Source organism: Gorilla gorilla, chromosome 14 (genome assembly GCF_029281585.2).
Source record: "Gorilla gorilla gorilla isolate KB3781 chromosome 14, NHGRI_mGorGor1-v2.1_pri, whole genome shotgun sequence".
NCBI lineage: Eukaryota > Metazoa > Chordata > Mammalia > Primates > Hominidae > Gorilla > Gorilla gorilla.
This window is the reverse complement of record NC_073238.2, coordinates 44,705,756-44,728,216: the sequence shown is the minus strand read 5'-3', so window position 1 is coordinate 44,728,216 and position 22,461 is coordinate 44,705,756. Positions and strand designations below refer to the sequence as shown.

The 22,461-nt window shown below is 46.0% G+C and overlaps 2 long non-coding RNA genes across 2 annotated transcripts in view; both read left to right on the top strand.

Annotated features, from left to right (window-relative positions):
• The first annotated feature begins 1,378 nt into the window (after window positions 1-1,378).
• On the top strand, window positions 1,379-7,266 carry LOC134756967 (uncharacterized). The gene is made up of 4 exons (XR_010130515.1): window positions 1,379-1,407; window positions 2,043-2,075; window positions 2,707-2,836; window positions 7,086-7,266. It is a non-coding gene; the product is annotated as an uncharacterized lncRNA (long non-coding RNA).
• A 13,094-nt stretch (window positions 7,267-20,360) lies between these two features.
• LOC109029474 (uncharacterized) overlaps window positions 20,361-22,461 on the top strand; it is a 36,916-nt gene continuing 34,815 nt past the window's right edge. The window contains exons 1-2 of the long non-coding RNA XR_008670805.2: window positions 20,361-20,486; window positions 21,537-21,847. This is a non-coding gene — a long non-coding RNA (uncharacterized lncRNA). The remainder of the gene's footprint in view (window positions 20,487-21,536; window positions 21,848-22,461) is intronic.

Here is a 22,461-nt window from a genome sequence, read left to right as displayed (position 1 = left end):
TAGGTAGATAAGAGCATATCTTGAAGACTTTTTAGGAAGGGAGAAGGGGAAATAGTAAAAGGTAACGTCAAACCTCAATCTTTATTTGAAAAGGAGACTGGATCTGTTTTTTTCTCTAACGTCAATCCTAAATCTTTATTTGAAAAGGAGACTGGATCTGTTTTTTTTCTCTAATTGTGTGCTGGGCAGTAGTTCTACCTTACTGTACCAAGGGGACTAACAGGGTTTGGAGAAACTAGGCTTCATCTTTTTCCAGGATCATCAGACACTTTCCAGGGGGAAAATGGACTTTCACTTTGGAAAATATAAAATCGTGTTTGTTTTACTTTATGAAACAACTGGAGCCTCTGGAAGACGAGGCTGTACGGTGCGTTGTGTAACCCGCCTGGGGAATCACGTTGCACAGACAAGTCCCACAGGCTTTTACTGCAATAATAAGCTTGATCTTCTTATTCAAATACAAGTAACAACCACAGCCGGCTCCAAGTCACATGGCACACAGACGCAGAAGCCGACTGGCAATCATTAGCCAATGCTTACTACCAGGAAGAAAATCCTGGCTTTAAAGACACGAACTCAGTTTTTATAAAACAACCAGGACTGCAAGAGAAGGCATTTGATGTGGGGGTAGGGTGTCATTCTTGTTAAGTGCTTTCCAAGGAAAGGAAAAGAGCCAACACACACTCCCTCCTTTCGCTCTTCTCCCAGAACTTTCCAAACTCGCCCAGCGTAGCTGCCTTTTCCAAACCTGGAGGAGTCCTGGGCTGCAGCATCCCCAGCTCAGGTCTGGTAGCGAGAGGGAGGGGCGGGCTGACTTGGCTCTGGGTCCTAGCCCTTGGGAAATGGAGGGCTGAATTCAGAGCTGAATTTAGTAGAAAGCCAAGTTTTCTCTTCCTTATGAAATTAATGCTTCTGTGTTGATGGAGTTTGGGGAGGGGCGAGGGGTGAGAAGAAGCACCATGAGCTATGGGGTCCGTCTGGACTTTTTGTCCATGAAACACATGAAAAACAATATCCAGAATGTGGCTTCTTTAAGTTTTTCTGTGGTAAGAACAGAAACTGCAAGGACTCTGCCTACCTGAATGTTTCCTTGTTCAGCCGTTTGAATTTAGAAAGAAGTTCTTTCACTTTCTCTAACTTGTATAGTGTTACTTTGTGCTTTCAAAAACTGCAGTGATCGAACTGAGTTTGTTTAATTTAGTGTGGAAGTGACAATAGTGGGTGTGAATGAAGAGTTTAGAATCTGCTGGAGGGAAGGGGTAAAGTACAGATAAAAGGCTTTAACGGAAAGTTGACAGCTTTTTTTTTTTTTTTTTAACAATCTAGGCGTGTTTTATTTCACAATGCACAGAAAGTGCTTTACCCAAACACTGCAGAACAGACGCAGCCTTAAAAGAAAATCTACTGGTATAGTCAGGAGTCTCAATCCTATTTCATTTCGCTGTGTTCAGAAAGAACAACCATACAAAGAATTTCACTGTGTCACTGAAATATAATTATTTCACAAAATTTAGTTAGGAAGTTTGGTTTTCTCCCTCTTCATCTTTTTCTCCATCCTACCCTCTTCAAAAAGCTAAAATACGCCTGTAATCCCAGCACTTTAGGAGGCTGAGATCAGGAGTTCGAGACCAGCCTGGCCAACATGGTGAAGCCCCATCTCTACTAAAAATACAAAAAAATTATCTGGGCATGGTGGTGTGTGCCTGTAATCCTAGCTACTCGGGAGGCTGAGGCAAGAGAATTGCTCAAATCCGGGTGGCAGAGGTTGCAGTGAGCCGAGATTGCGCCACTGCACTCTAGCCTGGGTGACAGAGTGGGACCCCGTCTCAAAAAAAAAAAAAAAAAAAACTAAAGTAAGAGTATGTGAGCCAAAGGGGTGAATCTAGGTTTCGTAGGTCCTGAAGCTTATGCAATTTGGAAGGAAGAGAATATAAACTTATACATACAAAATTAGGTATTAAAGTATCACTAAATTTAGAAAAACATATAATTAACTGACTAACATATCTCTAAAATCCTTTCTATCCCACATTTTGGGGCAGATATTCATTGATGGCCTCTTATGCTCCTGAAAGGTGAGAACTTTCATCTTGACCAGTGATCCGTTTAAGTGTACCTACAATTGTACAAGTTTGATGATTGGAAAGCTTTGCCCCAGACTCCTGTAGGACCCTATTTCACATCTTGCTTCCCCCCTTGCTCTGGGGACATGCACATATCATGATATGATGCTCATGAGGCTGAGCCTTTACGACTCCATGCCAGCTAAGTCGGAACGTAGGAATATCCCCAGAAACCTTTTCTAAGCAGTGGCTTGGCTATATGAAAGTGACTGCATCAACCAGGAGCAGTGGCTCGTACCTGTAATCCCAGCACTTTGAGAGACCGAGTTGGGCAGATTGATTGAACCCAGGAGTTTGAGACCAGCCTGGGCAACATGGCCAAAACCAGTCTCTACAAAAAAAATCCAAAAATTAATTGGGTGTGGTGGTACGTGCCTATAGTCCCAGCTACTTGGGAGACTGAGACAGGAGGATTGCTTGCACCCAGGAGGTCTAGGCTGCAGTGAGCCCTGATCACACCACTGCACTTCAGTCCGGTGACAGAGCGATACCCTGTCTCAAAAGAAAGAAAGAAATTGACTGTATCAATATATCATAATCAACCCAAAACTAAAGGTAGCTCTAACTTGGGTTCTTTTGCTAGGTCCCCAAAATGCCCATGGCCATTCCAAAGCCACCCAAAAGGAGAGGAAATGTGGCCAAATGGAAGTCAAGGTGGAAAGAGGCAGTGATCTGAAGCAACTAAACATCTTACCATTGCAGAATTTATAACAGTGAGTGACCATATGCATAGGCTGCTGGGGCCCTGGCTTCAGCCTCCCTGCGGGGCGGGTGAAGTGAGAAGCCTAAAGTTTCATTTTCATTAACTTCATGGTAAATCTTCTTCTAGGGACCCCAGGTTCATAAGAAGTATTTCAAAAAGTGATTTTCTGGGCTCTAGAAAAGTTGAATATGCTTGTTTGAGGTGAGCTTGCTCTCTGGACATATCGTATGGAATAGGTTGTCAGTGTAAATTCTACTTAATAAAAAGCCTCTATTGGGATCGCAGGACTCAGCCCCAGGAACAGTTCCTCTGTCAGCCAGGCACCCGGGAAAACCATGTGCAAGGAAAGGGAGGAGGGGAGCAGGAGGGATGACTTGGCTCTTGTTCCAGACTAATTTTGTGCACAGCCCCCTATCCAAGCGCTGGATTACACATATCACACCCTTTGCTTCTCAGGACAGCCCTGCATAGTGACTCTTATTATTTCTCCTGCTCTACAGATGAGAAATGAAGTCTCAGAGAAATTGTTTTCTGCCTACACATGGTGGAAGTATTTCAAAGCTGGAGTTCAAAACCAAGTGTGTCTGCCAACTCCACTGGTGCCTTCATGGCACAACTCTGACCTTGAACCTTGGGTGAATCAAATGCAGCCCATGCCTTGTGTTCCTTTCTATACTGGAGCTGACTTTATTTGCAGCAGTATGTGGTTATAGCTCCCAGCTCTTTAGCTCTGTTCTTGCAGACCATGATCTCATTGCCTGCTAAAATAATAAGCGAGTGAAGCCAACAGGATTCCCTGACCAGTTTTAAAGTTCCACTCCTCCCCATTGGATGGTAATGATCTTTCCTGCCTTTCTCTGCCCATGCCCCCTTGCCCTTACTAATGCCATACTTCACTCTGGGCATGCCACGCCATTGACTGCCTCTAGACTAGGTCCTATGCCTTTGCCTCACGCGCAGCAGAAAGACTCACCTTGCTGAATCACTCCCTTAGTTTGTCAGGACAGTATTTTGATTTTGGAAAGGCTTATCAGCATGCTGTTTGTCTGGGGGAAAGGAGGCTGTCAGTTCAGGCAATCTGTAGATGTGTTAATTAGCTGGCTGGAAGAAGCCCAAGTGCAAGCATCAGCATCTCCCCTCGCAGAAGAGCTAACCCATCTGATACCATTTCTTGACTGGTGTCCGCCATGCTAGCCATGCTTCATTCCAGGCTGGGCTGTGGACGAGGGCTAACGAGCATTACTGATTTTTTTAGCTCAGAGTTTTTCAACCTCAACACTATTGACATTTTGGGCCAGACTGATGGGTGGGTGGGAGAGCTGCCTGTGCATTATAGGATGTTTAGCAACATCCCTGGCTGCTACCAGGTAGCTCCCCTCCCCACTCCCACCTAAGTTGTGATGATCAAAAATAGCCGAATGTCCCCTGCGGGCCAAAATCACCCCTGATTGAGAGCCACTGCTTGAGATCTATCAACAGACTTTGCCATCATCAGCATCCAGTTCTTTAGATTCTTAAAGCAGAGTTGGGAGGTAGCGTGGTTTTTGATATGCTGATAGGAAGGTGATGCAGAGTGGGAGAGTTGTAAACTGGACACAGAGCTAATTCTCTTGGATGACGGTATTGTGAGGAAAAAAGGTAACAATACCTTTGAGTGTAGATGCATACTCATTTCCCCACGGTCAGAGTGAATCTGAGACAGGTGGTGCCTGAAAACTTCAACGTAGTGGTTGAGAGTTCTGTAGTCAGAGACTGGATTGGAATTCCTACTCCCTAATTAGCCGTGTGACCTTGCACCAGTTACTTTAACTATGCCTCAGTTTCCCTATTTCTAATATGTAATAATAATATCTATATAGTAGAGGTGTTTTAAGAATTACAGCCAGGTGCGGTGGCTCACACCTGTAATCCCAGAACTTTGGGAGGCTGAGGTGGGAGGATTGCCTGAGGTCAGGAGTTTGAGACCAGCCTGGCCAACATGGCGAAAACCTATCTCTACTAAAAACACAAAAAAATTAGCCAGCCATGGTGGCACATGCACACACTCTCGGCTACTTGGGAGGCTGAGGCAGGGGAATTGCTTGATCCCGGAAGGCAGAGGTTGCAGTGAGCTGAGATTGCACCGCTATACTCAAGCCTAGGCAATAGAGCAAGACTCCATCTCAAAAAAAAAAAAAAAAAAGAAAGAAAGAAAGAAAGAAAATAATTAAATGACAATGCATGCATTGGTTACACAATGTAAAATAGGTTACACTGGTTAAGCACTTGATACATAGTAAGTGCTTAACCAGTGTATCCTACTTTGCAAATTTCTGAACAAATCTTTGATTTATTATTTTTCTTATTTTCATTTTATTTTGAGGAACAGTCTTCCTCTGTCACCCAGGCTGGAGTGCAGTGGCGTGATCATGGCTCATTGCAACCTCTGCCTCCCGGGTTCAAGTGATCTTCCCTCCTCAGACTCCTGAGTAGCTGGGACTACAGGTGCACGTCACCATGCCCGGTTGAATTTTTGCATTTTTAGGAGAGCTGGGGTTTCACCATGTTGCCCAGTCTGGTCTTGAACTCCTGGGTTCAAACGATCCATCTGCCTTAGCCTCCCAAAGTGCTGGGATTACAGGCGTAAGCCACAGCACTTGGCTTTTTTTTTTTTTTTAATGATACAGATAAATATATTTCTGCCCAAATTCTTCAGATAACTTTGCCAGCCTCCAGGTTTGTTGATCTGGAGACAGTGCACTGCAGATCAACTTTAGAATCTCCTTGCTTTTTTTTTTTTGAGACAGGGTCTTGCTGTGTTGCCCAGGCTGGAGTGCAGTGGCATGATCCTGGCTCACTGCCACCTCTGCCTCCCAGGTTCAAGCAATTCTCAGCCTCCCAAGTAGCTGGGATTACAGGTGTGCACCACCACATCCAGCTAATTTTTGTATTTTTAGTAGAGATGGGGTTTCGCCATGTTGGCCAGCTGGTCTGGAACTCCTGGCCTCAAGTGATCCTCGTGCCTCGGCCTCCCAAAGTGCTGGGATTACAGGCATGAGCCACCACACCTGGCCTCCTTGCTTTTTATAGGAAGTACAGAGCCCATCTCCTTGAGAACGTCCCTGATTGTCAACAAAGCTGTGCTTTCCCGAGAAAGGTCAGTCACCACCAAGGACTGGGATCAAGGTTCTTGGCTGCAGGCCTCTTGGTCTAAGGTGTGTTTGCTTTGCTAGTACAGGGTGCTGAGGTGTTTTACAAACACGTTTAACTCCATCATGCCCATGAAAGGGTTTATTAATGTATTCAATTACAAATGAGAGAGTGTTGTTGTTGTTTTTGTTTTAATAGAAAACAGTGACAAAGTAACGAATGCTGCCCTTGGTTATGGACTGAGTCATTCAACATTAGGAAAGGTTCTAAAGGACAAAGGGTAGTTGTGTAATGTATAAAAGCTGCCTTACCTCTGTAGTCAACAATCATCAGCAGTGGATAGAAAACACAGTAGACAAACCCCAAAGGATTTAAAGCGCCATGGCTTGAAGGCAAGACATCCACAGAGTCTACCAGCCCTGTCCGGGAGAATGCCAGCTGTTTGCTTGAAGACTTCGAGCCTAGGAGTGATGAAATGTTTGCCTCAAGCCACGGATATTTCCTCTATATAAGGCGCCTTTGAATTTGCCTGACTTCAAAGCGGAGTGGAGGATGTGAAGCTGCTAAGGAGATTCTTACAATACTTGCAGATGTTATCTGTCCCAACGGAACTTTCAATGTAGAAAAAAATGGATTTGTTAGGGGAAAACATGCCTGAGAGTGCATTCACCAGTTCAGAGGAGGAGCACGTGCGTGAATTTAAAACATGCCTGTTTGGTGGAAAGAAATCTGAGGGCTGCAAGCTTAAACCCTTCCTAGGCAACTGAACTAACAAACAGTGCACTTAAGAATGATCTTTCAGGACGTAACCTGCTTTTACGTGGAGGAGCTTCTGAACATGAAGAATCTTGCTGCCGCCTGGCAGCTACTTCGTTATTTCTCCACAAATGTGACATGTCAGCTCACATTTGTAAACATGGGTCTCGTTTTTAAAATTCCGAGGGCATAAACAGATGGTATAGTTGCAGCCTAGACTATATGATCCCGTAATCTTTTGGAGATGATAAAAGAGTGGCTTCCTTAGAGGTTTTAGCTCTGCAGAGCAGGAGCTGAGAGCAGCTCAGAAGAGCACAGGAAAGCAGGTTTGACCCCTGTGGCGATTTACTTCCCTTTCCTCTTTCCTTTTCCAGTCCAACAAAGTCCAAGGCCTTGGAATTCTAGCCAAACCTACTGGCTGAGGCAGAAGAATGAACAAGAAGCGTCAGCCAGACCGCTGGCCCAGGCACCAACTCACAGTTGCCCAGTAGGATTGAGCTCTGGGGCCGTTTACAAGTCCACGTCACTCCTGTATAAACCTTAGAAGTTTACTGAATAAACCTTAGAATAAGGATATAAGATGACTTATTTTAATATAGTATGTGTCTTTGGAAAATTTTTTATTTTGAAATAACTTTAGACTTACAGAAAAGTAAAAATACTAGATAGGCTGTTTATATATCCCTCACTCGGCTTCCCCTAAGGTTTACATCTTACAGAATGTCAGCACTATAGCACAATGATCAAAGCCAAGAAAGCAGCTGTGGTAGAGTATGACTAACTAGACTACAGGTTTACTTGGAGTTCACCAGTTTTCCCTCTAAGTCTTTCTTCTGCTTCAAGATCCAAGTGAGGGTCCCATAGTGCATTTAGTCTCTTCAATCTGCAACAGTTCCCCAGTCTTTCCTTGTCATTCATTATTTTGTCACTATTTAAGAAAACCAGTTTGTTATGTTGTAGAATATCCCTCTGTTTGAGTTTCTCAGTTGACTTCCTCCTCTTCTTCTCCTTCTCCTCCTCCTCCTCCTCCTCTTCCTCCTTCTTCTTTCTTCTTCTTCAACAGAGTCTTGCTTTTGTCACCCAGGCTGGTATGCAATGATGCAATCTCAGCTCTCTGCAACCTCTGCCTCCCGGGTTCAAGCGATTCTCCTGTCTCAGCCTCCTGAGTGGCTGGGATTACAGGCGCCAGGCACCACACCCAGCTAATTTTTGTATTTTTAGTAGAGATGAGGTTTCACCATGCTGGCCAGGCTGGTCTTGAACTCCTGACTTCAAGTGATCTGCCTGCCTTGGCCTCCCAAAGTGCTGGGATTACAGGCGTGAGCCACTGTGCATGGCCAATTTGTTCCTTTTTATTGCTAAATAATATTCCATTTTTTAGGCATTTCAGGTTATTGCTGCCATTCTTTCATAGTGCCTTGAATTAGGCCTAGAGTTATTATTATTATTATTATTATTATTATTATTATTATTTGACACAGAGTTTCACTCTTGTTGCCCAGGCTGGAGTGCAATGGCGCGATCTTGGCTCACTGTAAACTCTGCGTCCCAGGTTCAAGCGATTCTCCTGCCTCAGCCTCCCGAGTAGCTGTGATTACAGGCATGCACCACCATGCCCAGATAATTTTGTATTTTTAGTAGAGACAAGGCTCCACCATGTTGGTCAGGCTGGTCTTGAACTCCCAACCACAGTTGATCTGCCTGCCTCAGCCTCCCAAAGTGCTGGGATTACAGGCGTGAGCCACCGTGCCCGGCCGGCCTAGAGTATTTCAGAGGAAAAAGTGAGACACACACTGCTGCTTTGGTGGCACTTTGGATTCTCCTCTTCCTCAATCTGCCTGCTACTATTTACTTCCCAGAAATACTATTTACTTGCCAGGCACGGTGGCTCACAGTGTGAGATTCTGTCTCAAAATAAATAAATAATAAATAAATAAATAAATAAATAAATTTAAAAAAGACTATTTACTTTCCTTTTTTTTTTTTAATTTAAACATTTTAAAAATGTTTATAGAGACACGGTCTTGCTATGTTGCCCAGGCTGGTGTCAAACTGCTGATCTCAAGTGATCCTTTGCCTTGGCCTCCCAAAATGCTGGGATTACATTCTGTCCAGGTTTTTTTTTTTTTTTTTTTTAATTTTTTAATTTTTTTATTTTTTATTGATCATTCTTGGGTGTTTCTCGCAGAGGGGGATTTGGCAGGGTTACAGGACAATAGTGGAGGGAAGGTCAGCAGATAAACAAGTGAACAAAGTTCTCTGGTTTTCCTAGGCAGAGGACCCTGCGGCCTTCCGCAGTGTTTGTGTCCCTGGGTACTTGAGATTAGGGAGTGGTGATGGCTCTCAACCAGCATGCTGCCTTCAAGCATCTGTTTAACAAAGCACATCTTGCACCGCCCTTAATCCATTCAACCCTGAGTGGATACAGCACATGTTTCAGAGAGCACAGGGTTGGGGGTAAGGTCACAGATCAACAGGATCCCAAGGCAGAAGAATTTTTTCTTAGTACAGAACAAAATGAAAAGTCTCCCATGTCTACCTCTTTCTACACAGACACGGCAACCATCCGATTTCTCAATCTTTTCCCCACCTTTCCCCCCTTTCCATTCCACAAAACCGCCATTGTCATCATGGCCCGTTCTCAATGAGCTGTTGGGTACACCTCCCAGACGGGGTGGTGGCCAGGCAGAGGGGCTCCTCACTTCCCAGTAGGGGCGGCCGGGCAGAGGCGCCCCTCACCTCCCGGATGGGGCGGCTGGCCAGGCGGGGGGCTGACCCCCCCACCTCCCTCCTGGACGGGACGGCTGGCTGGACAGAGGGGCTCCTCACTTCCCAGTAGGGGCGGCCGGGCAGAGGCGCCCCTCACCTCCCAGACGGGGCGGCTGGCCGGGTGGGGGGCTGACCCCCCCACCTCCCTCCCGGACGGGGCGGCTGGCCGGGCAGGGGGCTGACCCCCCTACCTCCCTCCTGGACGGAGCGGCTGGCCAGGCAGAGGAGCTCCCCACTTCCCAGTAGAGGCGGCCGGGCAGAGGCGCCCCTCACCTCCCGGACGGGGCGGCTGGCCGGGCGGGGGGCTCCTCACTTCCCAGTAGGGGCGGCCGGGCAGAGGCGCCCCTCACCTCCCGGACGGGGCGGCTGGCCGGGCGGGGGGCTGACCCCCCCCCACCTCCCTCCCGGACAGGGCAGCTGGCCGGGCGGGGGGCTCCTCACTTCCCAGTAGGGGCGGCCGGGCAGAGGCGCCCCTCACCTCCCGGACGGGGCGGCCGGCCAGGCGGGGGGCTAACCCCCCACCTCCCTCCCGGACGGGGCGGCTGGCCGGGCGGGGGGCTGACCACCCCCACCTCCCTCCCGGACGGGGCGGCTGGCCGGGCGGGGGGCTGACCACCCCCACCTCCCTCCCAGACGGGGCGGCTGGCCGGGCGGGGGGCTGACCCCCCCACCTCCCTCCCGGACGGGGCGGCTGGCCGGGCGGGGGGCTGACCCCCCCACCTCCCTCCCGGACGAGGTGGCTGCCGGGCGAAGACGCTCCTCACTTCCCAGACGGGGTGGCTGCCGGGCGGAGGTGCTCCTCACTTCTCAGACGGGGCGGTTGCCAGGCAGAGGGTCTCCTCACTTCTCAGACAGGGCGGCCGGGCAGAGATGCTCCTCACATCCTGGACGGGGCGGCAGGGCAGAGGTGCTCCCCACATCTCAGATGATGGGCGGCCGGGCAGAGACGCTCCTCACTTCCCAGATGTGATGGTGGCCTGGAAGAGGCGCTCCTCGCTTCCTAGATGGGATGGCGGCCGGGCAGAGACGCTCCTCACTTTCCAGACTGGGCAGCCAGGTAGAGGGGCTCCTCACATCCCAGACGATGGGCGGCCAGGCAGAGACGCTCCTCACTTCCCAGACGGGGGGCGGCCGGGCAGAGGCTGCAATCTGGGCACTTTGGGAGGCCAAGGCAGGCGGCTGGGAGGTGGAGGTTGTAGCGGGCCGAGATCACGCCACTGCAGTCCAGCCTGGGCACCATTGAGCACTGAGTGAACGAGACTCCGTCTGCAATCCCGGCACCTCGGGAGGCCGAGGCTGGCCGATCACTCGCGGTTAGGAGCTGGAGACCAGCCCGGCCAACACAGCGAAACCCCGTCTCCACCAAAAAAATATGAAAACCAGTCAGGCGTGGCGGCGCGTGCCAGCAATCGCAGGCACTCGGCAGGCTGAGGCAGGAGAATCAGGCAGGGAGGTTGCAGCGAGCTGAGATGGCAGCAGTACCGTCCAGCTTCGGCTCGGCATCAGAGGGAGACCGTGGAAAGAGAGGGAGAGGGAGACCGTGGGGAGGGGCAGGGGGAGGGGGAGGGAGAGGGAGAGGGAGAGCTCTGTCCAGGTTTTTATAAGTGCAGTTGGGAGAGCCCAGGTGGAGTGTGGGTTTGCCCTCCTACTCAGAATTGGAACCTCTATCCATTGTCTGTTTGCTTTTCTTTTTCTTTATTTTATTTGTTTGTTTTGTTTTGTGTTTTGTTTTGTTTTGTTTTTTGAGACAGGGTCTCCCTCTGTCACCCAGGCCGGAGTGCAATAGTGTGATCATGGCCCACTGCAGCCTTGACCTCCTGGGTTCAAGTGACCCTCCCACCTCAGCCTCCTGAGTAGCCAGAAGTACAGGCATGCAACACCACACTCAGCTTTTTTTTTTTTTTTTTTTTTTTTTGTAGAGATAGGGTCTCACTATGTTACCCAAGCTGGTCTTGAACTCCTGGGCTCAAGAGATGCTCCGCCTTGGCCTCCCAAAGTGTTAGGAGTAAAGGCTTGAGCCACTGCACCCAGCCTCTGTTAGCTTTTAAATGTCTGAAGTCAGTGTGTTTCCTGATCCTTTTAATTGACTTATTTTCTCTTTATGAAAACCCGTAGGATTTTTTTTTTTTGGACATTTCTCATTGATGTTCCTTGGTGTGATTCTATTTTCATCTACTGTGTTGGGCACTTGGTGAGCTTTTCATTCTGGAAATCCATGTCCTTCTGTTCTGGGCAAACTTCTTGATGAATTTTGTCGATGGGTTTCCCTCGATTTCTCTTTTCTCTCTTCCTGAGACTCCTTCTATTATTTAATGTCAGCCCTCCTGGACTCATCCTCTCCTTTTCTCTTTCATTTTATAGCTCTTTGTCTTTTTGCTCTAGCTTCTGGGATACTTCCCATCAACTTGATTTTCCAGCCTCTCTATTTAATTTGTCATCTGTATGCTCCTGTTTTTAATTCTCAAGAGCTCTTCTAGCTGTTGCTGTTCTCTGTGTGGGTTTTTTTTTTTCTTTCCTTTTTGCATGGATCTTTTGTCATCTCTCTGAGGATATTAATTATTTTGGAGGAAGTTTTCTTCTCCCTGCATACACTCCAATTTGTCTTTTTCTTCTGTTTGTTTTGTCTGTATCTTCAAGAAAAAGAATTGAGAACCAAAAAGCTAACTGGAAGCTTGGAGCTCAAGGCAGGGTTTGTTGCCTGTGAGCTTCACTGCAGGGTCAGCTGGCGGGCTGGACCATTTGTTGAACAAACCTAATTTCAGTATCTTCTGATGATTTCTCTTGAGCTGGTCAGATTCTCTGGAGCAGAATTTTAGTCTCCTGCCTGGATGCTTAAGATCTGGCCATCAGTGCTCTGGGAGCTAAGCTGGGGGAAGAGGGCCTGGGGGTCTCATCACTCAGAATCCACTGTGTATACAGTCATTTAATCTTCTTGGTTTTGACACGGTGCTTTCAGCTTCCCAAGTCCAAATACTTCTGTTTTGCACTCGTAAGAGAGTGAGATGTGTAGACTATGAAGGGGTGGAGGGAAAGCAGCTTCCAGGTGACAAAGAGCCAGGGAAGGAATCTCGGTGTATCTCTGGGGTCGCCACCCAGTCCTTGTTTCCACCACCCTCTTTGAACCTCCATTTCCAGAGGTATCTGGTGCTGTTAGGTACCAGGTACCTGAGCTTTGTGAAGATTCTATAGTCAATAAGTTTATCCTTAGCTTTATTAACCACCAACTCCAGGCCTGTTAATTTGTGTTTTCCTCATTTATCACTTATAGAGGCTTCCTGGCTTCTATTCCTTTGTTGCTACTGTCTCCTGTCCCTCCTATTTTTGTGGGATATGTCTTTTAGAAAATTTCTATACTGCAAATTTAGTGTGTTTGGGGAGGAACTACATTAGGTGTGTGTATTCATTCTTGCATCCTAAAGTGGACGTCTAAAATGCATTTTTTTGAAATTACAGAAATCATAACTTGACCCTACAATGGAATGTGGATGCCACCTTGACTTTGCTAGGCCTCAGGTGGACAAGTGACCTGTAAAAGCCACACAGCTAGTTATTGGCAGAGCAGCCATAGAACCCAGGACTCAACTTGCCTAACTCTGTTGGTTCTATATCGTCACAATGCTCTTTATTATCATCATCAAATACACTTAAAAAAAAAAAAAAACACTTCGGCTGGGCACAGTGGCTCAAGCCTGTAATCCCAGCACTTTGGGAGGCCAAGGAGGGGTGGATCACCTGAGGTCAGGAGTTCAAGACCAGCTTGACCAACATGGTGAAACCCCTTCTCTACTAAAAATACAAAAATTAGCCAGGCGAGGTGGCATATGCCTGTAGTCCCAGCTACTCGGGAGGCTGAGGCAGGAGAATCGCTTGAACCTGGGAGGCAGAGGTTGCAGTGAGCCGAGATCACACCACTGCACTCCAGCCTGGGTGACAGGGTGAGACTCTGTCTCAAGAAAAAACCCAATCTTTTCCTATTAAGAACCTTACAATCTAAATAAACATCTAAAGATAACTTGCCAAATAACAAAACCCAAGTACAGGTCCAAAATATATTTTAGGGCATTCTTTCAGAAAAGCAAGAAGTGGGAGAAAGGAGAATAGGCTTTGAAATCAGACAAATCTAAGTCTGAGTTGAGCCTTGCTATTGAAGATTTCTGTGTCCCTGGGCAAGGCATTTCCCTGATCCTCATCTGCTTGATTGTAAAATGAAGAATATTACTATCTACTCTTTAAGACTGAGATGGTACATATATATCATACATATGTATATTAACTGCCTAGAACAGTGATTGGCACATAGTAGATATTTAATAAATGGCCAACATAATAAAGATTAATAAAATAAGAATCCCTAAAGTCATAATTCTCTGGTTGCTCGTGTAAGTTCAAGTCCTGCCAAAAGGATAATGTTTGTCTCACTGCAGTATCAGTTCACAAACTGCTCAGCTCCAGCCCAGGTGAGGAGACTTGCTTCTTCCCCAAATTCCCCAATTCCACATACAAGTCCAAAGGTCTCACCCCAAACAGGAAGCTTTCATGACAGGCACAGTAGGAGTGTTCTGGTATTTAAAAGCACATACCAATTCCACATTGAGCTTTAGTAGACTATCTGAATAAAAACACAAGTTAATGTTTGAAGTAGCAACTTGGGGCTTTGCAAGGCCTCCATCGGTCCTTATGCAGATGGTTGTCAGATAAGCCCCGCTTCCCACCACACCTGGTGCCCCGCCTGCCTGACTCTGGCTTAAATTTCCTGCCCTTGGCACTAACCGGAAAGCACTCACAAAGGCAGCAGCTGCTGGTGTGGTCCCATGGCAAGGAAGGCACTCCGCCCAAAACCTGCCTTCTGTTTAAGTTGCAAAGCAATGATTGTCCTGTGGGGGTGGGAGGTCTCGGTCAGTGGGGACCAACAGATGGCCCTCGACCAGACTGGACAATGTCCTCATTTGGGTCCATCCAAGTAGCCTGATGGTAAAACCAGACCAGAGGATAAAGAAAAAGCTACTTTTTGATATGCAGCTCTTCTCCGTTCCTATCGCCTATGATGAAAGAATAACTTTCAGTCCTTTCTTTATGTCTCCAGCTCCATTCTTTCCTCCACTTCCCTCCCAAAATCATGTTGCCTTCTGCCTGTTTAATTTATCTGTGTTTTTTATGTTTTTATTTTTTAAAATTAATTATTTAATTATTTATTTATTTATTTTGAGACAGAATCTCACTATGTCACCCAGGCTGGAGTGCAGTGATGTGATCTCAGCTCATTGCAACCTCTGCCTCCAGGTTTAAGCAATTCTCCTGCTCCCAAGTAGCTGGGATTATGGGTGTACACCACCACACCCAGCTAATTTTTTTTTTTGTATTTTTAGTAAAGACAGGGTTTCACCATGTTGGCCAGGCTGGTCTCAAACTCCCGACCTCAGGTGATCTGCCCACCTCGGCCTCCCAAAATGCTGACATTACAGGTGTGAGCCACTGTGCCCTGTTTATATGTGTGTTTTTAAAGGTGTTCAGCTATAGCTTTTGGTAGTTTAATAGAATTGCTAGTTAAAGAAAATCTCTCTTGTATTAGTCACGTAATTCACATAAACCAAAATATCCTAAGGAAATTCGGCTACATCTCAATTAACTGTGTGGTAAGTAAGTGCTGTGACATAAACAGAAAACACGGCTTGTTATGGGCGAAATTGTTTCCCTTCGAAATCCATATGTTGAAGCCTGAACCCCTAATACCTCAGCTTGTAACTACTATATATTTGGAGACAGGATCTTTAAAAAGGTGATTAAGTTAAAATTAGATTGTAAAGGCAGACCTTAATCCAATCTGACTTGTGTCCTCATAAGAAGAGGCAATCAGGACACAGACATTTCCAGAGGCAAGACCGTATGAAGACACAGGGCCATCTATAACTCCAGGAGAGAGGTCACAGGAGAAACTAACCCTCCCCACACCGTGGTCTCAGACTTCAGCCTGCAGAATTGTGGTGTGATAAGCCTCTGTTGTAGGCTAGGCACAGTGGCTCACACCTGTAATCTCAACACCTTGGGAGGCTGAGGTGGGTGGATCACTTGAGGTCAGGAGAAAAGCTTGGCCAACATGGTGAAATCCTGTCTCTACTAAAAATACAAAAATTAGCTGTGTGTGGTGGAGGTGCCTGTAATCCCAGCTGCTTGGGAGGCTGAGGCAGGAGAATCACTTGAACCCGGGAGGCGGAGGTTGCAGTGAGCCGAGATCACACCACTGCACTCCAGCCTGGGCAACAGAGTGAGATTCCGTCTCAAAGTGTCTGTTGTGTGAACCACCCAGTCTGCGGTACAATTCGATCAATTTTGACATATATCTATGCTCATGAAACCATCACCACAATGACAATGAACATATCTGTTCATCATCTCCAAAAGTTTCCTTATGCACTTCTGTAATTCCTCTCTCCCTTCCCCTATTTCCCAGTGCACCATGGAAACTGCTTTTGGTCCCTATAGATTAATTTGCCATTTCTAGAGTCTTTTGTAAATGGAACCATACAGTATGCACTCCTTTACCTTGCATAATTCTCTGGAGATTCATCCAGGTGGTTGTGTGTATCAGTAGTTCATTCCTTTTCAGTGCTAAGTAGTATTACACAGCATAGATAAACCCAGTTTATCCATCTGAGGTAGGAGACCAGCAGGATTTATTTCCCAGTCTCAGGCAGGAAAAAGTGAAGAAACCAGCGGGAACCAGCAAATGACAACAAAAGCCATCCCCAGCTGTCATCATTGCTCATTAGCATAAGATACCCACACCAATGCCATGACAGTTTACAAATGCCATGACAATGACCTAGAAGTTACCATCCCTTTCCTAGAAAGTTCTAAATAACCCGCCTCTCAATTTGCTTTAACTGTCCCTTAATTTGCATGTAATTGAAAGTTGGTATAAGGGGGTAGAAATACAGTTGCCAACAGCTCATTTCTTGCCAACTCTAGATGCACCGTCTATGGGTTAGCCCTGCTCTGCAAGGAGCAGTACTGTTCAGTACAAGATTGCTGTCTAACATGGCAGCTCACCCTTGAATTCTTTCCTGGGCAAAGCCCAGGCTAAGCCCCAGTTTTGGGGCTTGCCTGTCCATCATCACATATACTTATGAAGGCACCCCTTAAAGGCTTCTTATGGTTTTGTGAGATTATGAATAAGTTGTTATAAGCATTCATGTACAAGTCTTTCATTGTATGAACATATGGTTTTTTTTCCCTTTGAGAAAATAACTAGAAGTGAAATGGCTGGATCATGCGGTAGGTGTATGTTTAACTTTTTATTTTCCTTTTTTTAGATGGAGTCTCATTCTTTCACCCAGGCTGGAGTGCTGTGGCTCAATCTTGGCTCACTGCCACCTCCGCCTCCTGGGTTCAAGTGATTCTCCTGCCTCAGCCTCCTGAGTAGCTGGTACTACAGGTGTGCACCACCATGCCTGGCTAATTTTTGTATTTTTTTTTTTTTTTTTGGTAGCGGTGGGGTTTTGCCATGTTGGCCAGGCTGGTCTCAAACTCCTGACCTCAGGTGATCCGCCTGCCTCAGCCTCTCAAAGTGCAGGAATTACAGGCATGAGCCACCACACCCGGCCGGCTGTATGTTTAGTTTTTTAAGAATCGAACTTTTCCAAAATGGCTATATCATTTTGCATGACCCCCAGCTGTGTATGAGAGTTCCAGCTCTTCTTCATCCTTGCCAATACTTGGTAACTGGTCGTTCTGACTTTAGTCATTCAAATAGATGTGTAGTGGCACATCCTTGCGATGCTAATTTGCATTTCCCTAATGATGTTGAGCATCATTGCTATCCATGCATGTTTTTTTAATGAAGTATCTGCTCAACGCATTTACTTATTGTTTTCATTGGATTATTTATTGTCTTACAGAGTTTTGAGAGGTCAGTATGTATTCTGGATACAAGACCTTTATCACATACATACTTTGCAAATATTTTCTCCAGCCTATGGCTTGTGTTTTCATTCTCTTGATAGTGTCTTTCAAAGGGCAGAAGTTTTTAATTTCGATGAAGTCAAGTTATCAATCTATTGCTTGTGCTTTTGGGGTCGTTTCTAAGAAATCCTTGTCTAACCCAACAACACCAAGATTTTCTCCTATGTTTTCTATAAAAATGTTACAGTTTTCAGTTTTACATTTAGGTCTGTGGTCTATTTTGAGTTAATTTTTGTATATGGTACAAGGTATGAATCAAAGTTCTTTTTTTTTTTTTTTTTTTGCATATGGATGTTCAATGGTTTCAGCACCATGTGTTGAAAAAGACTATTCCTTCACTGATGAATTGCTTTTATCTCTTTGTCATATCAGTTTCCCCTACGTGTATGAGTTTATTTCTGGACTTTTAATTCTGTTCCATTGATATTTGTGTCTGTCTTTATGTCAATCTGTACCACACAGTCTTGATTACTGTAGCTTCATAGTAAGTCTTGAAATTAGGAAGTGTTAATTCTCTAACTTTGCTCTTCTGAGTGTGCTTTGTAGATAGCATATTGATTAATGCTGTTATTGCTACTCGGAGGTCCTTTTGGGTAAACCTAACTCATTTCCTGTCTTTATCCCCTGTGTGGTTCTTAAGGATTTGTGCCTTCTCCTCAAGACCCTACCCTGCCTTTGCTCCTCTCATTCTTAGTTCTTGACTTTGCCCCTGACTTGGCCCAAAAGTTAAAGTCATCAGCTAACGATTCTTTTGAGCTCTTATGCTCTTCTGCTATAAGGTCACCTCCCTTTGCACTAATCCTTACCTGCTTGGTTCCTAGCTCAGAGAACAATACCAGTTATAATGACAGTTAGCTAATTATAGTTAACAAATATTGAGTTATTTCTATGGGCCAAACACAGATATGCACTTTACACCGTTTCTCATTTAATCAGCATAACATTTCTATCAGATGGAGAGATATTATTATTCTCATTTTACAGAAGAGGAAACAGAGGCAACAAGGTTCATTACTTCATTATCTTTTCCATGGTTTTGTAGCTAGAAGGAGATGGAGCTGGCATTCAAGCCCAGGGCTGTGTCATTTCTGTCCCTCCTCCTGGCCAAAGCTAACAATCCCAGCAGTGCTCACAATTTTGTCCCCACGTAGCTGATGGAGAAGCTCGCTCCATTCATTATCCAATGTCCCACCCCACCCCCACCCGCATTGTCTCTTCTACTTTCCCTCTCCACTTGCTCCTTTCTTTTTTCTTTTTAAAAGATTTTAGAATTATTTATTTATTTTGAGACAGGGACTTGCTCTGTTGCCCAGGCTTACTAAATTTATCTGGGTCCTTTGTAATTTCTGCATTCATCCTAATTTTTTTGGAAGAAAAGTTCAAAGTAGCAGAATGTAGTGGCACAATCACAGCTACTGCAGCCTCAAACTCCTGGGCTCAGACAATCCTCCTGCCTCATCCTCCCAAAGCTCTGAGATTACAGGCATGAGTCACTGCACCTGGCCCTTGCTCCTTTTCATCATGGTGCTCACAACAAAACAAGTATTTTCAACTTGGGCTAAGAAGTTAAACTTTTCCAACCCTTTTCTGCAGCCAGACTTGGGTTCTGCAGCTTCATATATTAAGTTGTGTATTGGATAGCTTCACCAGGATACGTCGGGGGCACCTCAAACATCAAAACAAAACCTATCATCTTCTCTCCAAACCCGCTCTTCTTCCTGAATTCTCTGTCTCAGTAGATGGCTCTTCCAACCATGCAGTAGTCCAAGCCCAAAACTGGCAATGGAAAAACCCAGATTTTGGTTTCAAAACCCCGCTCTGCCACTTACCAGATAGGAGACTATTGGCCCTCAGTTTCCCAATCTGAAAAGTAGGAATAATAGTCCTACCTCACATGGTTGCTTTTAAAGCTAGGTGATCATGTTAGTTGCTCAAAAATAAGAAATTATCATCATTATCATCATTGTCATTATCATTATTGTCATTGTCACCTTGTGATGCTTCCTTGCCTAAGTTCTACAAAAATATCCTGCACCCTCCTTTTAATTCCTTTGATTCTGCTGTTACTTTTGCCAAAAGGTTATCCTGACATTCTAGAGCAGTGATCGCTAAAGTGCCAAATCAATCCTTAGAGATTCAGGAAGAAAGTATTAGAACGTTAATTTATATTCATTTAAAAAAATCTCATCTTTTAGGTTTCTATTTATAATTTTTAAATGTTTAATAGAGTATATATAAAATTTAGAAATAAATGTAACTATTGAGGGTGCATGTTCAAAATTGTTGCGAAGGCTAGATTATAAAGATAGTTGGGAGGTCACCATTCTTGGCTGGGTAAGGTGACCCTGTTCTTTTCTTCCCCCAGAATGACATGCTGCTTTGTCATTATTTATTGTCTTCCTTATGGACAACATGAGGACAGCGACTGTGATTCAGTCAGGATGAATCTGCAGACAGCAGGATCCACTCTAGTTATAGTAGAAATGGATTTATTAGAGGTGGATGACTTTCAGCAGAGGTCCCTAAACTTAAGGGCATAGCAGAATCACCTAGAAGGCTTGCTAAAGTCAAGCCTACAAGGTCCCACCCCCAGAGTTTCTGATTCAGCAGGTCTGGGGTGGGGCCCAAGAATTTGCATTTCTAACAAGTTCCCAGGTGCTGCTGGTCCAGAGCCCACCCTTGGAGAACCACTGGGCTATAGAATGATGTCAAGGGCTGGAGAGGGAGGCTACAGAGTGGGTCTAGGTCCAGGTACAGTCTCAGAACCACACTGCAAAACTGGCTTAGTCAGGTAGCTGCTGTATCTGCTGCTTCCACTGTGAACTCAAAAACCACATTGCCTGTGCTGCAGGCCGGAAAGCTGCTGAACCAGGAAGCTGTGCTGATGCTGCTGACTGCCCCTGAGGTTAGAGATTGACTAGACATAGTGCTACTGTCATCCCTGCTGGAGAAGGTCCAAAGCACCTCCACCTCTGTGCTTCCAGAGGGGCATTGTGGTGGCCACTTAAAATGCTCAGGCTGTACCATGCACTAGAGCATCTACCTGGGTAAGCTGCTATTATTATTATAATCGACCTGGAAGATTACTCGGGGGAAACCCTAGTGCAAGGGACTTTGGAGGAAGAGGTCTTTGGTGTTTCAGGCTTTGGTGCACAGGAAATCTTGCTAGGAGGTTGGAGTGGTTTTGCGTGAGGTGAGAACAATGTCTGCTACAGACTATTTTTCATGTTGGCTCCTGGTATGGTGCCTGAGCTCTAGGACTTGGCACATAGAAGGCCCTCTTCCTTTTCCATCCTCAACCTGCTAGTCTCAGCCACTCCCCTGAGCACATACAGTATGCTGAAGTGTTTCAGTGTTTCAAGTGGGCTCTTGAGCATGCTAGGTATCCAGGGAGACCAGAATTCTTGCAGTGACAAGTCCGCTGGGGCTATTTCCATCTAGGAGTCAGTCCCACTTAGCTCACTGGGGATCTAGGTTACATGTGTTTTCCCAGAGTGACCTCCCCCTAACCCCCTTCCCTCCACATCCTTGTCTCCAGAGCCTGGAACCCTGGGATGCCACCTTGGTCTTGAGAATCTCAGGCTGAATCCATTTCTAGGAGGGAGACATGAGATTCTTCCACAAATGAGGTGGGGAGGGGTTGGAGGAAACTATTGTTTCTAATACACCCTTCAGGCAACAGGTGCAAGCATAGAGAGTTCCAGCTTAAACTTTAGGATGGTATGACAGTGACAGGCATTTAGTAGAAAATGCACTTCGGGGCTGGGCACGGTGGCTCATGCCTGCAATCCCAGCACTTTGGGAGGCCGAGAAGGGTGGATCACGAGGTCAGGAGATCGAGACCAACCTGGCTAACACAGTGAAACCCCGTCTCTACTACAAATACAAAAAGTTAGCTGGGCATGGTGGCACACGCCTGTAGTCCCAGCTACTCAGGAGGCTGAGGCAGGAGAATCGCTTGAACCTGGGAGGCGGAGGTTGCAGTGAGCCAAGATCATGCCACTGCACTCCAGCCTGGGCAACAGAGTGAGACTCCGTCTCAAAAAAAAAAAAAAAAAGTGCACTTCAGATTCTGAAGACTGGCCGTTATCTCACAGGCAAGGGATATGCTGTATGACACTCTCCTGATGCTGGGCAGTGGCTGTGAGCCAAAGCACCCAGGCAGCCCTGCCATCAGAAGGGTAAACCACGGACACCTGATGCCTTCCTGAAGGAAGAGCACTACGCCTGCCAAACCATCAAGCGTTGATGCTCCAGCGCCTTCTACCCGTGGTTCTCCAGCCTCAGCAGAAGAGAGAGAAATTGAGGACCCTGTCGTTGTAGCATCCCCATCACCCAGCAATTAATTTTAGTTCAATGCTTCAAACGCTCTTCAGGCACAGTGTGCGTTCAGCTGTGTCAGCTAATGGTGAGTACCTGGACAACCATTCTGTTTCACATTCAGTACAGTATTCAATAAATCACATGAGATACTCAACACTTTATTATAACATAGATAGGCCTGTGTTAGATTATGTTGCCCACTGTAAGCTAATGTAAGTGTTCTGAGCACATTTAAGGGAGGCGAGGCTGAGCTCTGATATTCAATAGGTTAGGTGTATTCAAAGCATTTTAGACTTTCAATATTTTCAATTTACAATGGCTTTTATAGGGATGTCACTCCACCGTAGGTCGAGGAGAATACGTAGTCAAGTTGCCTGGTCATGAGCACATTTTAGGTCAAGGTGTGTTTTACGCAGCTTCTAGGGTTTGCTCCTTCCTTTTGAGTTTGAGCCTGGGGGTGTGGGTTGAGGATAGAGTAGGTGTGGGCCAGGAGTGGTGGCTCACATCTGTAATCCCAGCACTTTGGGAGGCCGAGGTGGGAGGATCTCTTGAGCCCAGGGGTTCGAGATCAGTCTGGGAAAGTGACAAGACCTTGTCTCTACAAAAATAAAATAAAAATAAATAAATTAGCCAGGCCTGGTGGTGCATGCCTGTAGTCCCAGCTACTCAGGAGACTGAAGCAGGAGGATCACTTGAGCC